The following is a 17,100-nucleotide window of genomic DNA, read 5'->3' on the forward strand; positions in this document are numbered from 1 at the left end:
CTCTCGCCAAGTGCTGAGCACTTCCAGCCCCTCCGCTGGGGGCCACAGTCTCACGAAGGATGCGGCTTTGCTACTTTGTGTTTCAGAGGTAACGCTGGGTCGTGGGCGAAGCGATGCAGATGCAGAGATGCTCAGGCCCGGAGACCCCTCCTTCACTTGAGAGTTGCCTCAGCTCCTGGTTTGGCCGTGCAACCAGGACCACCGCCTGGTTGCACGCTTCCCTCCCTGTTCATCTAGCGCTGGAGATGAGGTTTGCCTGAAAACCCGCACACCGCCCCGCCGGAGGCAGAAGAGGTGCTTCAACACTCCCACTCTTCTGCTGCAGAAGCAAAACTGGGCAGAAATGTTTCTGTGACATCTATTTTTTCCTTTCTTTAGTACGGAGGCTAATGAAGAGTTTCGCGTACACATAATTGTCATGCACGATAGTTTAATCTCCCTATGCGGTGTTCATGGTCTAAACACACAAAGAAGATACGTCGAGTCTCACAGAAATTAAGTGCTGGGGCATAAAAGAAGCAGGAGGGAGGGACGGCGATGTTATTTCCTGGAGGAAGAAAGCCGTACCTTTGGGATACCAGGCGCCCTTGAGGGAAGGTCAGAGCAAAGCAGCTACGGTGTCAGGAAAGTGACTTTGCCTCTTAATAAAGCGCAACTTAGTAAATGTGGACGTGCAAGGCAAGTTGGTACAAAGTCACCTTTTTCTTAACTCCTTCGACCCCGAAAGGCAGCGCTCCCCCTCCCAGTAAAGCGCCAAGAGCAGAGGCCTTGAGAGGGATGGAGATGAGGGGCTCTACCCAAAGCATCGTGCCCAGCCCCTTCCCACGCACAGCCCCGCGCTCATCTCTCCCACAGAGGCGAAGGCTGTGCCCCACAGACAGCATGGGGGTCCTTGTCCCCTCCCCACCCCCCCTTCAGGTCAGGCTGCTTACAACAGGCCAATCATTTTCAAACCTCTTATGAGCAACAAACAGGCATGATCTGAAGTTCACCATTTCAGCAAGGAGAAACAAACAAACAAAAAACCCACCCCACTACGTCGGCTGGTTTTATTTTATTTTAAAAAGGATGGAGGTTTGGAATATTTGCAGCAGTCCTGACAGAGACGAATGAATGGGTTGTCCACGGGTAAAGTGGAAAAGGGTATATGGTGCACACATTTGTCATGCGCACATTTATAAGCTACGTGTGGTCTATAGCATAATTAATCAGCTGTTGTCTCCTATTCTGTACACAAATGCAGCCTCTTGTCTTTCCAGGCACATTCGATAACTAACTAATTTATACCCTTCTGCAATCCACATAATCTTCTCCCTGATGGGAGATTCTGGGGGAAGTAATTCAAACTCCCACACATGGAAACTCAAAAAGGATACTGGAAGCATATCCCAGCGCATCCTTGGTACCTGCATGTTAAATCCCCGCAGGCTGCGAGGTGCATTCACAGCCACTGCCACATGTACAAAGCCACGCAGAAATATATATGTACGATTGTGTATATCTGACTTGAACAAAAGAGAGAGATGGGGAAAATTATATCCTCAGAAAATCGCTGCTGCTCTTCAACTCTTACCACCAATGCTACATCTTTTTGTACCTGGTTCTGACTCTTAAGAGCACGAAGCCAGAGTAACAGTCCAGAGAAGAACAAGCCCTCCCTTTTTGGGTCAGTCAATCATAAATCAGGAGACACAGAAACACACATTTATAAAAAAGTAAATACAATACATAAATTTGAGGATTTTCCCCCCTGTCAATAACCTCACTTGTGTCACAAACAGAAAAAAAGTATTCAGCTCGATGTAGGTCCCCTCTTTGTAATAATTATAACTTGCCACATTCTCACGATTTCTTACTCTATATTTACTATACTGTTTTGCTGCTGCAGAGTTGCCTCTACTGCAATCAGCGTGGGTGTCTGGAGTGTGAGCTGTTAGATTTCTGCTCCTCCCCTCGCATCAACATGCTGGAGGTTATCATAAGCAGCTACAGTAAGGATCCTGGTTGGAGGTCTGCAAGATCTCACACAAAAACATAAGAGAGTCACTAGAAAGAGAATTATTTTCCCCCGTAACAGAAAGTTCAAGGAACGCATTTTAATGGGAATAAATAATAATAATAATAATAATAAAAAATCGTGCAAATTATTTGTGGGTTTGTAAGCCCTATGTAAGCAAGACACAATGTAGCGAAGCATCCACTGAAACACGGTTCTTTAAAATTCAGTTAGAGGAGAACTCACTGGACTTGGGAAAAAAGCAAAGAGCATGCACCATGCAAGAGTGCTACACCTACCTAAAGAAAAGGAAAAAAAAAAAAAAAAAATATTTCTCACATTTTGGACATACCCTTTCTTTCAACATGTAAATAGAAAGGAAAACCAAGATAATTTTAAAGGAAAAAGATCTATATATTTATAAATATTTCTATATACTGCTCTATGTCAACACATAGTTGATCCTGCCTGGCAGACAATCACTTAAAAAAAAAAAGGTTAATTTTTCAAAAAAATTAAGTCTGCTCAGACAAAATTATAATGATATGTTTTCAGAAGAGGCCAAATCACAGCTCGTCACGTAAAGCAGCCCCATATTACCTTCTACTTTGTTCCCTTCTCATGGATGCCTCACAAAGCATTCCCATTTTACACAAGGGCGCACCCAAAGTTCAGATAAAAAGGAATCCTGCGATTGTTCGTCTTGACTTAGAAGGCACTGAACACACACATCAACACAGGATAAAAATTTGGTGTTCTTTAAGGAGGAGCAATGCCTGCAGCTTCTGTATTTTTGTGTGTATTTTATCTGCAAAATGCCAGCACACAGGCATTCCTCAAAGAACCTACAGGAGTTTTATCAATGGATCACCTCTAATCCCTCCAACATTTCACCTCCGCCTTCAGCAACTAATGAGTTAAAGATGATAAATACCATTAACAAAGGAAAGAGGATCTTTCCTTTGTTTCCCAAAGAATGCGGAAGCCTGACTTCTAGCAATGTATTTTTATATTCAGCAAAGTTCCCTAAGTGGACAATTTTGCTTCCAGCTTTGTTTATTATTCTACCTAAAAAAAGTTTTGATCATCCAGAGGACAATCATAGTATAAACATCATTAAAATTACTGTTTCCTATTGTGGATTTTATCTGTGTGTGTATTTTACCCTTACGGGAAAATAAGGGGAAAATGTACACTAAAATGTACACCAACACCACAAAATCCACATAATCTGTCTTCATTTCACAGAGACACTCTTACCAGAGAAAGAAGATTTATATATCATCTCACTCATAACCAATCATTAAATATTAAACCACCAAAAATTATGCATCTGAACTGCATTTCAGATGTAAAATTTACTATTGATAATCCAAGAGGCCCAAATATGCGACTGATGCCACAAACAAACACAAAAAAAAAATGGTTTCAGGTTTGTTGGGTTTGTTTTAACGAACAATAGGTAAACTACAAAACGTACAGCTCAGTCCTGCGACCTCTTCTTCTGCTGATTATTGTTTAGATCTTCAATTAATTCTGAAGGGATTATTTTACAGAGGCAGGAGAAGAGGAATCATTAAGCACTAACAGCAGTCATAGCTTCACGCACTGATTTCATAAAAAAAAAAAAAAAAAAAAAGGGCTGAATGATACAAATATTGTATAAACATGTAAGAGAGTTTAACAAACAGACTATCCCTTAGCAAAATATCAATAAAACCCATTGACTCAAGTACCTGACTAAAAACACAGGGTATTTTATTGTTCTTTTGAACCTGTCAGTTATGAGCCTTATTGACCTCTTCTGGAATGAGGGGGCAAATGTTCTGTATTATTCAGCAAACAAAATTACCAGAAGTAACAGACAACAAGTTTTCCCAAGGAAAATGGCTCTATTTTAAAAAGTTATTTGCAAATGTACTCATTTTAAAGTTAACGTAGATGTTTTGTAGAGTCTGCGCATTTATATTTGAAGTCTAAGAGATATTAGTGTTACACTGGAATTCTATCACAAAGATAAGAGGAACAGTCGATATATTAAAAAAAGACAACTACCTGCCAGTATAGCCCGGATCTAATAAAAGAGAAAAATAGAAGTCTTATACAAAGTGCAGCTTTGCTTTTAAGTCTTTTCCCTCCAAGTTTTATATAAATTTTTTTCATTATTTAATTCCCATCTTTTGGATTTGGACACTATTAGAGAAAGAAAACATTTCGGGAACAAACATTATTAAATATTTACGCTTTTAAAATATGCCAGGTAGTCAAGTTGTTAACACGTCCGTTCACACCCCAATTTAATACAGGTCTGGTGGCAATCACGCCGTACCATTTGAAGCGAAGCGCCTGGCGCGTCAGCGTGCATCTCGGGGACAGGCGAGCTAATACACAGTGCCTCGGTACACAGAAAGAAGAAAGCAGTACGGCAAGGGGTTTTAAGCATGTGATAAGTCCGAGGCAAATTTTATTTCAAGTTTTCAATGAATTCGGGGGAAGAGTAAGGTCCATCCACCCTATTCTGAAGGCTGCCTGCTGAAATCCCGTAGAACGGCTTACGCAGCACTTCCAGAAGAACCCCGCTCACGCCTCTGCTATATCATTCTACCTGACGTATCTTTATCTTTCTGAAGAGACAGATGCCACCCGATTCTCTGCTGAGGGTGTTACTGCAGGACGCACAGCAGAAATTATGCTTCCCTATATAATACGGCATTCCTCGCAGCGAGAGGCTAATGGTCATTCGCATACACAGCGGTGGAAGAATAAAAGAGGTGGAGAAATAACTCTTCTGTCTGTTCCTTTCCAAGGAGTTAACATTACCTTTCTGCACGGTTCTAAACTTGTATCTGTAATACGCAGCTGGTGGAAGCAGCTGAAGAGGATCTGGACCCGATACCAGCATTTCCCCCCCCCCCCCCCCCCCCCCCCCATCCGTGACAAGCTAGCAAAAGTGCACACCGCTACACTTAAACACATTATATCGCAATATAAGTGCACACAAGGACAGACGTACACGTCTCGTATTTGACTGAAGGCAATCCTAAACCTGTGCGATTCGAATACGTCTGATACAGTACTGATTATAAAGACTTTTTGCCAGACACTATGGCCACTAATATTTTATCACTACTTTTGTAGAGTTATCCGCAATTAAAGAAACAGCATATAAAATGAAATATTTTAAGTCTTTCTGGTACACCCCACCCTCTCCGAGTTAAAAGCAGACAGCTATAGAAAGAACATGCAGCGCTATCTATTCAGAGGCAACACCGTGAATATATTCAATTAAAACTGAGAAGCGTAATCTTGCAAAAGGGGATACGGCAACTACATTTCCCACCAGGGACTAAACCTCACCGCAAGCGATACACTACATGCTCCTGCAAGCTGAAATATTTCTTTCTTCCCATGCAAAAAAAAAAAAAAAAAAGAAAAAAAAAAGAAAAGAAAAAAGAAATCTGCAGCTGAGAGGCAGAGGAAGAAACGCTTACCTTCATTTCTTTGGGGAGGGGGGGAGGAAATATAAGAAAAAAGAAATTAAAAAATAAGAGAAATCAACAAAAGAGCCTGTCTCCACCACCTCGACCAGAAAACGCATCTGAGACGACAGCAGCGAGAGGCAGCGAGGCGGCAGGCAGCGCGGAGGCAGGGGCGACCGACGCTGCCTGCGCCCCTTTTCCCGGCAGCAGGCATGACAATGCGCCAACACCCCCTCCACATCGCAGCAGGCAACTGTAGCCAGGAGACAGAGGTGCTTAAATTAGAAAACCGCTGCCAGAGGAAATAAACGGGAACCACAGCGACCCCCTCGACCCCAGCAGCTATCAAATCCGGGAAGATATAGTGCACATCTGTTTTACGAGGCCCCCAGGGAGCTCCAACTCCAGCTACTTACCCTGTCTGCATTATTAATAGATGTTAATGGCGCCATTATATCGAAAAGAAGCCTCTTCCTCTTTATAATATGGAAATTCCAAGTTGGTTGGTTTTTTTTTAAAAAAAAAAAAAAAAAAAAAAAAAAAAGAGGGGGCAAAAACCCTAGACCGTGAGGCAGCAAACAGCTTCTTGGTCCTGCGAACTGCATCCCCACCCCTCCACCCTGCCTTCCCCAGCCATCCTCAATATACTGATTTGGTAGACAAAAATCAATTCAAGGCAGTAAACAACTGCAATAAAGCAAAGAGGCAGACAAAGACTTCCCGCTGTAAGGCGATTCCTGGATACACGGTTTTCTTTTTAATAAGGTTCTGAAAAATTTCAGCGAGAGCATATACATATATATTTTAACGCAAATGATGCGGCGTAAAGAACAGAATAAACCCACGCCGTTCGGATGTTTCTTGCCTATCTAAATACACGGGTTTATTTCCTCAGCAGAAGTTATCTGTCACCTCAAAAAGTATTATTTAGACTGACTCGATGACAAAGTATCCTCTGTCAAGCCTTTGATTTAGTTGATGAATAAAGGAATGTGATCCTAAAGCATCCCTAGGCTGTGTTTTTGTTAATGCATGGATTTCCTCCGGGTCCATTCATCCTCAAGGTAGGTGTACTGCAGTCATGCACCAAAGTGTCAAAAGACCTTCCACAAAAGATATTGACCTATTTTAATCTGATCCATGTATAAATGCAATGGAGCTACCACTGGGAATAAAGTGAACCAAAGATGTATTTTTAACCCCTTTATAGCACCGTACGCAGGAAGAACAAATTCGCATCAGTAACAAACATATCCTCAAAGACCATACGAGAAGGTAGTTTGCTTTAACTGGATCTCTTCCACTCATGTGGAGAGCCGTGTGAAATGCGACTCAAAGAACCAGGCACAGCTCTGCAGTTTAGTATTGCCATCAGATAATTTTGATCAGCTTTTTTTTTTTTTAAAAATAATTAAAAAAAAAAAAACAAACCAAAACGTGAAGAAATGCCAAAATGGTAGGCTTCACCTAGTCAGCTTTGACTCCGCTATACAAGACACCGATTTTAAAACGAAATATAAAAACGCTGCAAGGTCTCAAACTGCAAAGCAAAAGAGCTATATCCTTAAGGATGGCAATACCCCAGCGTTAATTGCGTGATGAAATTTTTGCATAAGGCCGGGGGGGGGGGGGTATGGTGGGAGGAGGGGGGTGGGGGGGGAAGGGCAGGGAGAGCTCGAACGTGTCAAGAATCACCTTCTCGTGTTGCAGATGCATGCTGCAGCTGTTTGCTGCCTTTCCGCAAATGAATGAAAAGTGCCACTAATTCTTCCAAGACAAATGTAACCGATTGGCTTTGTCGCTCGCCTGCCTCTGCGGCTTTTGAGACCGCGCGCGTACGCGGCAGACGCGAAATCACAGGGTCTGGCTGTATTAACTGAATTACAGACGGCGCTGATGTGATCATCTTCATCTCTCTCTCGCGCTCTCTAATTATTTATCCAGATCAAGCCTGACTGCTGGAAAATTAGCTCTCTACAGGAGGTAACCGAGCTGAAAGGTTCTTTTTACCAAGAAATGATGGGCTGGCCTCTAGCAGTGCGTACGCCAGCGCGCAGTTGTAAGGAAATGTCACAAGATGTAAATTTGCAAGTAGATTTCCCTTCCTCCCAGATAAAGAAATAAGACATTTTTTAGAAGATACGAAAATATACATATATTTATACAGGCACACGAAAGAAATAACTCTCCAAACTCCCGACCCTGAACTTAACAGAATTGACTCAAAATTAGAAGAGAGGAGATGTATATTGGTCATATCCTTTTTCCATTGCTTTATGTGTTCATTCCCGCTTGCTTTTCTACAAACAAGTTCATAGTATTTCACTTACGCAAGGATTTCACTTCTTGCCAGCAACTGCAGAGACCGAGTTTTAGTTCCGACGCTTAGGGGGAAAAAAAGATACCAACATTTTAGCCACTTAATCAAAGCAACTTACAGCAGAATGAACAAAGCAGGAAAAAAAAAAAAAAAAAAAAGAAGATAATAGTTTTTTTAAGCTCAAGATACCGCTTTAGCCTGTAGCAATCTAAAAGCAACTGTGAATGTATTTTTATTTCCTATTTATTTAACCTTTAAAAAAAAAAAGTTATTAAACCTGCCAGACAAAAAAGGGTAGGTTAAAAGGAACAGCTTTGAAATTATTTCCTGATTAGTACGACTGTCATTATGAGTCGGTTTGCTGTACTGCATGCGTATATGGATGTACACATTTTTGATACACTTTAAAGCACACTTTGGTCCAATTCTAGTTGCATGTAGGCCAGAATAAATTTCAGTGCTAGAGAGCTTTAACTTACCATTTGAAGCACTAAACACACAAAATATGATATTAAAACAATGCAAAACCAGAAATTTTGCAATGTAGCAAACAGAAATACGCTGAATCTGCTACCGATGAGCTTTGGAACTTTATTGTTTGAAAAGAAAAGGAAAAAAATAAATAATAATAAAAAAAAAAGCAGCAGATTGTAGGCTGAATCTCTTTGCTTGCTGCATTTGCAGCAGTTTCAGTACGTCAAGCCTTCCGCAATTTTTTTAATTGCGTTGGGTGTTACGCATGCCAGGGATGGGTAAGAAGAGTTGTCAACCCACCTGCCTGCAGAACAAAGAGCATTTTTTTTCTTCCAGCATTTGTTACTGATGCTTGAGCCACACCCTCTCATCCTTACGGAACGCGCTCTTTCTCACATTCTCCTTCCCCCCCCCCCCCCCCCCCCCCCCAACCCCCCCAACTCGCACAGAGAGACGATTTCTTCCCAATAATAAAATATGAGCCATTCCCTAGAATTACTCCGTCGGGTTGCACCTTTTCTTGAACGCCCCGCGGGTTTATTTTTAAGGGAGGGAGAAGGGCTGGGGGGGGGGCACAGCTGCGTTTCCCCGCAGCGTGGGGAGGCCCCGAGCCGGGGATGCCTTGGCGCCCCGCAGCCCGGCTCCCCTTGCCCCCCTTGGGATGCTGCCGGCAGATGAGGGACCTCACCCCGCTCGCTCCGTCGCGGGAGAGGGCACAGCCTCCGGAGCACTGTTTTAGAGCGGGCTGATCAGTCTTAGGATGTGAGGACAGACAAGAATGAAAAAAAAAAAAATATAGACAAATGCAAAAACAAGAGGGGAAGCCCCTTGTCTGGCTCCTCTTCCCACCTGCCTGTGGGGTCAAAACGCTCCACGCGGCGTTAAGCCCTAATGCCGATTTGCCAAATGATGCGCTCCCCCCCCCCCGCCCCATCGCTCCCCCTCAAATCCTCCCGAGAGCCCGGAGTTTGGAAGGTTAAACTCCCCTCAGTCTGGGCGAGGGCCACGGAAAGGTGGTTCCCCCGCTGCTCTGCGCGAAGGCCCTTCTGCCTTTCGTTTCTCGCCTACGCTCCCGTCAGGCGCTGCAGATCACACACAGTGCCCGGCCCCTCCAGAAACAGATACAAGAACAAAACCCCATGTAGGTTAGCGACGTAACACCCAGAAGCATACTGTGGTTTAGTTTTTTGGTTGTTTTTTTTTTTTTTTTTGTTTGGTGGTGGTTTTTTTTTTTTTTTCCTCTCTCTCTCAGATTTGGATACACGAGGCGCATTCCTGACTCGATTTATTTAGAAGAGAAGCGAGCAACCTAAAGCAAGGTGCAGACAATGCGAGAACTGGTACCCGCGGAGCAACCCATGTCCCTTTTTCTGCCTGTCAGAAACATCTCCCGCGTCACCTCGGTTTTCTTGTCCCAAAATTCTGGAGGCAATCAACCACCACAGCTTCCAACACCGCACTCGCCAACTTTTTCAGGAGGTTGTAGCAACAACTCAGCAGCGTTTTTGGCAGGTCCGTAACAGCAGGTAAGCCAGAGGCATCCCTGCAGCCAACAAGGCAGCCCTTTCCCTCTGCGTTTCCTGAGGCACCAAAGATACACCTTCTGACCTAACGAAAGTAGCAGGAACGGTGTTTTTCCCCAAGTTTCAGGACAGGTGGAGTTAAGGAAGGGCTTGGCTTAGCCTGGATGATTTTTGCAAGCAGGGGTAGAGGGTTTCCCTCTGTCTTTTCTGTTTCCCTGACAGAGCACACGCACCTAACGTGCTTTCCAATCCTCGCCCAACAGTGCAAAAGGGTTTAAGAATCAGCAACGCTATGGCCTCTGTGAGGTTTGGCGTAGGGCTTTTGTTTGTTTTAGAAAGAGCTTTTGTTCAGCTGTTCCCTGGTATTTGATACGTTATCACCCACCAGCCATGCACCACCGAAAGCGAGCCGCGGTGCTCTCGGGCTACGGCCAGATTCCGCTTCAAACAGCACAAAGAAACTGTTGCCACCTCAACCTTGAAGATGCAGAAAAATGAAACCCCTTTAACTTTTGACCACATGACTCTTGAACAACCAGGAAAGCCAGTTTTAAAAAAAACAAAGAAAATAAAATCTATATATCTCAGGACACATTAGACTACCAACTGCTGAATGTTCTCGTTACTATTTTGAAATGGGGTGTGGGTGGAGATACCTACTGAAGCTTTCTGCAGCTGCTGCCGTTGCTGCTCCTCGGGTATGCGTGTTCAGAAATCCCTGCTCCTAAGGAGCCTGAACTTACATCTGCACCTCAAAGAGGGGAGTTCTTCCACCATCTGCGGTTTGCAGCACCACTGCACGGGGATGTCAGCCTGTGACAGCCCCCAGACCCGCTGCAGGCACCGCAGCGGCCAGGGAGGAAGGACAACAAGGTGAGCCACGAGGAGAAGTCATCGAGACAGAGACAGCAACTGAGAAACACGCAGGCAGCAGATTATGTGATGCTGATGCGACCAAGCAGGAGGTGACAGTCAACAGGAAAAACCCCAAACACACTTTCCAGGAGGCAGCGGATCAGTGGCTTTTAGGGCACCTTGGCAGCACCGTATGGGAGGAGGGATGCACGATGGACACCCACGGCACAAAGTCAGCAGCTGCTCTCCTGCAACTGCTGGTAGTGACCGGAGGTCCTGCACGTATCACCGGGGCAGTACAGGTACCAGATGGCAGCAGATGCACTTGCCCGTGTAACACGCTGCACCCTGCTAGATGCCCCTCTGCGCTCCAGTTTGCTCAATTTGCTTGTGGCTTCCGACCTGTTTTGCGAACACTGTTGGATTACCTTTTAAACCGATCAGCCCTGCTCAAGATTTAGGCAAATGGGCTTTATGCAGTCACTTTAAATGTTGCTGAAAGCATACCTGAAGTAGATAAGCCTAAAACCGAACAAATTAAAAAAACCCAAACAATGGTACAGGGCACCACAGCTCTCAGCGTAAACAGGTACACAAGTGCTCAACACCTTTTTTAAGAGAGGCTAAGGGTGAGCCTGTGCAGTTTTATCCACTGTGAGGCGACTTTCACCGCAGTCCTGGTACCTGCTGAAACCAGATGCAGAAAGCCAGCAGATTTTAACAGGAATAGAACTGAGCTAGCAAGTACCAGGACTCGTTAGTTTTTAAGATTGGGAATGCGCTGTTATTCCCATTACCATTCAACCTTTGCACCCTCAAACGGGCTGTTTGCTGTCCAGCTGGACACCAGGCTCTTGGCACACTGATGGGGAGAAGCATGCTCCTGGGTCCCCCGTGCCTGACACGCTCGGAAACCCCAGTGAGCCCCCTGCAGCTTCCAGGTGCATCTTCCCTCCTGGAAAACTACTTACTTCCCATTGGCTTTCCCTGGCAGGAGTCTTAATCCTTTCTGAATACATGCCCCCCGCCTTTATTTTTTTTTTTTTTTTTTTTTTTTTAGTAATTCCTATCTCTAATTGTGCGCAGGCACATTTATTTATGCCACTTCTGTTCTTCATGCAAATTCCTACACTCTGTGCAAGTGTAAAAGTTGTTGCTGTAGGTCTTTGGGGGGTTGTTCCCTCCCTCCCAACCTCCTTTTCTTCCTTTGAAGTCACTTTCCTACTCAAAAAAAAGCCTGCCAACCCTGCAAGCTGTTTCTCAGCCATAGCCAATCCTCCCATTGCTTTGTCAGGAGCACTGGACTGTCTTTTACAGTCAGAGACAGTGATGATAAATGACAGCCTCCATAATCCGGCAAGTGATGCTGTCCAGGGGTGAAAGCCGCAGGCAGATGTGGAGCCTTCCCGCTGAGCACACCGTGGAGGGAAGAGGGCACATCACTCACCCCAGTAAATCCCATCCACACTCTGGTTGCTCAGCTCCAAGCAGCGTCAAAGCCCCCTTTGAAGGCTACAGAGCACACAACGCTTCCCAGTCACTTCTCTGGCCAGCAGACATCTCTTTCACTTAAAACACGGAAAAAACCCTTCCTTCCTCCAAAAGGAGGCTGCATGCAGCTCCATACACTCCTTATTCCAGCGGGCTCCGATATTGACAGCCAACTGGATAGGGCATTCAAGTGTTCTGGGGATCAACCTCTTTATCCAGGAAAGCCATCCCCATTTTTTGAAGGAGCCCGCAGTGAGCAGGTTTGGAGCAGCGGAGATTCAAACCACGCTGCCCCACCTCGCCCCTACAAAGGGGGTTACGGAGCAGGAGTACCAGCCAGGAACGCCCTGCATTTCTTCCCCAAAGGATCACAAACATCTTTACAAACATTGGACATCACAGCACGCTTGCAAGGAGTTGATAAGTGCCATTTCCACCACCTCACCCAATTCTTCGCCAGAAAAGCAACGCTGGAGGGAAGCTTATCTATGCATCCAAGGTCAGGCTTGGCATCTGTGACAGATTGAGCTGTCTCAAGTCCCTACACATCCAGCCTTCAGTCCCGGAGTTAGTCACCAAGCAGTGCCTCTGACTTTTAAAGAGGAAGCTTTGAAGGAAAATGTGGGGGGGTTGGTGTGGGTTTTTTTTTTTTTTTTTTTTTTTAAAAACACACAGCCAAGCTAGAGAACCACTGGAAGATGTGATGAGGCTGTACTTCTGGAATCAGCTGCAACGTCATCTCAGGACCAGTAACACAGCTGGACTGGGGTGGGGGGAAAGCAGGGCATAACTCACCCTAGAAATGCTGAGGTTTTGTCCAGTTTTCTGCCTGGTCCCTCCTTGGCTCACTTGGACCTGGCAATCAGTCAGCAGCAGAGATTTAAGATACAGCCACCAGCACCTTCACCAATTAAACACTTACCACAGCACACCAAGACTGTTTCCACTGGCTTCCGGTAAACCCACAAGTCCTCAAGGCTGACTTGCATCTCCTCTCTGTTCCTAAGCTCTAGTACCTGCTCTGGTAGGGCGAGGCTGCCCATCGCCTCCGAGCAGCTGTGCGACATGAGTCACTAACTGCCAGACAGAGATTTTTCTTTCTTTAGGCTAGAGTAACTCCGTTCTGCTAAGTTTTTTTAACTCCGCATTGGAAAGCAGGTGGTAAGAGACTCTCTCTCCTGTGGTGCTTTTTGGAGACTCTCCTCCCCTGCCGCTGGCCTCTGGGAGGACACCGTGGCAAGGGGAAGGGGACACGTGGCCACTGCCCGACCACCAGCAGGGCACACCTCAGCTCGACCGCAGTCAACAGCACCGTTCCCCCCCCAACGGCTGCGGCAACACCAGCACTTTTTGTCTCAACCTCACAAACCTTTGTTTTAAGAGGTCTTGATGAGTCAAGCGGCTCAGGGTGAAAGTCCACGGCCTGCCGGCAAGCAGAGTGAAAGCCCTGAGCTTGGGCTAACAGAGCTGTCCAGGGGCACAAAAAGCACAAAGAGCATCTCGAAGCAAAGGGCTCTCAGCTCGGCTAATGGCACCATCAACCAGCACCGATGAAGGATTTGGGGCAGAGCTCTTGCTGCTGTAAGCACAGCTGAGGCAACCAGAGGCAGCCATTTTCCTTCAGTACGCTCCGAAATTGCCCGTGGTGTCATTAACTTGATAGTTAACCAAAATAATAATTTACGACTTCTTTCAGTCTTAATCTAGACTAGATCTGTCTTCAGAAGCATTCTAATTTAAACTCGCGCTTCGGTAAATCCTTAAAATAATCTAATTTTTTAATCTGTCAGCCTCCAAGATGAACACTGGTTTTCACCAGCACAAAAAGCAGCCAAAAACTCAGCCAGAACTATCCATCACCAGGTGGAGGCTCCACGTTGGGGGGAGAAAAAGGTGTGACCCACCAGGACACCAAGGAACTTGGGTCCAGCTTTGCACCTTCCTGCACATAAAGGCTGTATCGCCCTCTAAGACTTCCACCCCTTAGTAGGGAAGATGGGAGAAATTAAATCAATTCAGCAGGGAAAGCAAAAAAACAAAACAAACCACACAACATTTTTTCCTCATCTTTGCCTTCCTTGTTTATGTTTTTCCCTCTTATTAAGAGTGAATTTAAGAATTTTTAAGAAAAATTTAATTCCGAATTGACTCAAAAACGAACAGTATATTGCTGAATTACTGAGGACCACATACACTACAGAGGATGAACAGCACAAGTCCACAAGAGCAACTGCTGCTTTACACCAGTTAAAGAGGTCACCATTTATTTTTTTATCTTGACATTGATGTTTTCGTCCTTTAAGTATAAAAATATTAAAATGGGGATCGGGCCCTTCAGCTGAAATAAAACAAAATCCAAGCCTCTTAGCTTGTTAGAAAGGCCAAACTTCTTCCAAAACACCCCTACTTTTAATTTATTTATATGTAAGACCAGCAGTTAAAAAAAAAAAAAAAAGAAAAAAAAAACCCTGACTCCCAGCTATTTTTCCACACAGTAAGACCCGCTGGGCAAACAAAACCATATTCATTATTTACCTTGGGGCAGGACCCAGAGTCCTGAACCAGGTTAAGGGCCCTATTGTGTTAATCTTTACATTAGTCCAATGTAACGCGCACCATATTTAAACAAAATAATGGCAATCCCTCTTTAGCTCTTTAGTCGGGGGGCTAGGGGAGAAACGACACGACACCACACCAACCCCCTCCTCCCTACACACACATTGCGGTATAATCTGCCACCTCCTATAAACGCTGCCATTTGTCTTTTCCTTAGATGCATTGCAGGAATATTTCCATATAAGCCCTATTATAATAAAAACGACAGTGTGACAAACAGCTTTCCAAATAGGTCTGCTGCTCCAACAAAGCACAGACGCAACACACTGATTTGCAGAAATCCCCCGTATAATTCACAAGTGCTACTAGTTGACTTCAAAGCCAGTAAATTTAGGTGGTCGCTTTATTTTCTCCATCACGATACCTACTTCCCTATACAGAGCTGAAGTAGTAGAGCATGTGCTCTACTCCTGCAACCGTTCCCCCAATCCCTTCCCTCTCCTCCCCTCCAATTTACACTGATTACAGGTTTCAAAGTCTTGGAGATTCATTTTTAAGTTCTATTTAAAATGCTGATTTTTACTTGTTTCCTTTTCAGCCAGATCAATACCGCACAGATGATAAATACGCAGCGTTTACCGTTCATACTTTTTCATCTTCGCATTGAATATCCTAGAGTAAGCTTAAGAAAAATCAGTTCCTCGATAGCACTTTATTTCCCCTCTTTAGCCGATTCCCTATTTTATCTGTAATATAACACAGAAGCCTGAGCGTGTCCTATTAACGCCGACATCCATTATAACATTCAGATATTAAGTGCAGCAGAAAGGAGCCGCATCTCAAAAATATTCACTGCTCGTTTTAAAGTTTGTCTAATTTTATGATGCTACTTCAGCGTATACATTATTCTTTGCAGAACAGCGCTCCAGCGTTAAGACATCACCGTATCAGTTTTCTATTCAGTCTTCACCGAGAGGAGAGAAGAGAAGCCACCATTTTCTTTTCAATACATGCAAATTAAATTGTTTGTCTCTACAGAAAGTGTAAACCACAGAGAATTCCACGTTTCAGTGATGATACTGTCACCTAGCATTAAAAACAAGTACTAATTTGTAAATGAACCTCCTCGATTGTGTTCAAAGGAAGTAATTAAGCATTTAATGGACTAACAAACCAGCACAAATATTAGTTTTATTATTTCCAAGGTACCTCACAAGCATATAAAATTCCCCTCACACTGATGATGATCTGCATCAGAACAATCAGACTTTTGTACAACACAGTTTTCAGTGGCTTCAGGCTTCCTGGAGCCTTGCACAAGCTATACAATTTACACTGTTTCAAATTTAGCAAAACAAAAATAGCTGCTTACACATATCTAGGATCATTAAGACCCCATTTTACACTCTAGAGCTTTAAAAAAAAAAAAAAAGCCACAACAGCGTCTTGCAAGTATCCTGCTTACTAAATGCTACAAATTCTTGAATAATCACGCAGTATTTTCAGCACTTAAAGCTCAAATACATTTTTCTAGCAAGAGCACTTAAGAACACCTTATCTCATTAAAATAAGGTTTTTAAACAATGCCTACATTTAACTTACATAATGCACTAGGTTTTCCGTAATTATCTAGCAATTCCAACTATTCGGTAATACAGGAGACTTAAAGCGCAGCTTAGGAACAGCAAGATTTGTATTTTCCAGCAACCCTGTGAAACTCCGGCGAAGTTAATTCATCGCACCGACGTGAAAAGAAACCCCAAAACCAGGCAGGCAAAGTAGTCGAGCAGCCGTACGACAGGGCTTTTTTTCTTTTTCTTTTTGCTGGGGGCTTTCACAATTTCAACAGGCGCTATTTCGCAAATAATCTTCCAAAACTCTGAACAGCCGCGCTGCGATGGGAACCACAGCGAGCGAGAGCCGCGGCTCTCCAGCAATGCTCAAAAACCCCGACATACCGGGCGGCGACTGAAAGATACAGTCACGAACTTTGCTTTTCCTGCCTTCAGAAAGGTCAAGTGGGATGCCGGTTGCCAGACAATCACTTTGTTTCAGACATTTTTATTAGACAAAAGGCTTACAGTTAGCAACTGCATCGTGCCCCACCCAGCTGGCTGAGCATCGGCATCTTCGCACTCCATTAGGCTGTAGGGCTCTATGGCAATTTGCTAATTAAGCATCCCCTCTGCTACATGCCTCTACCTTAAAAAAAAAAAAAAAAAAAAAAAACAACCAACAAAAAAACCAAAACCAAAAACCACAACAAACAAACAAAACACAAACCCACACTCTCTTCTTCCCCTCTCCTTCCAAATAATCTCCCGGTCAGACACCAGGAGGAAAAACCCGCCGAATGAAACAATGAAGGAAGAGGATGTTACGGGAAAAGGTCAGTACTAAGGTCTC

Source organism: Vanellus vanellus (genome assembly GCF_965231255.1).
Source record: "Vanellus vanellus genome assembly, chromosome: 2".
In the NCBI taxonomy this organism is placed as follows: domain Eukaryota; kingdom Metazoa; phylum Chordata; class Aves; order Charadriiformes; family Charadriidae; genus Vanellus; species Vanellus vanellus.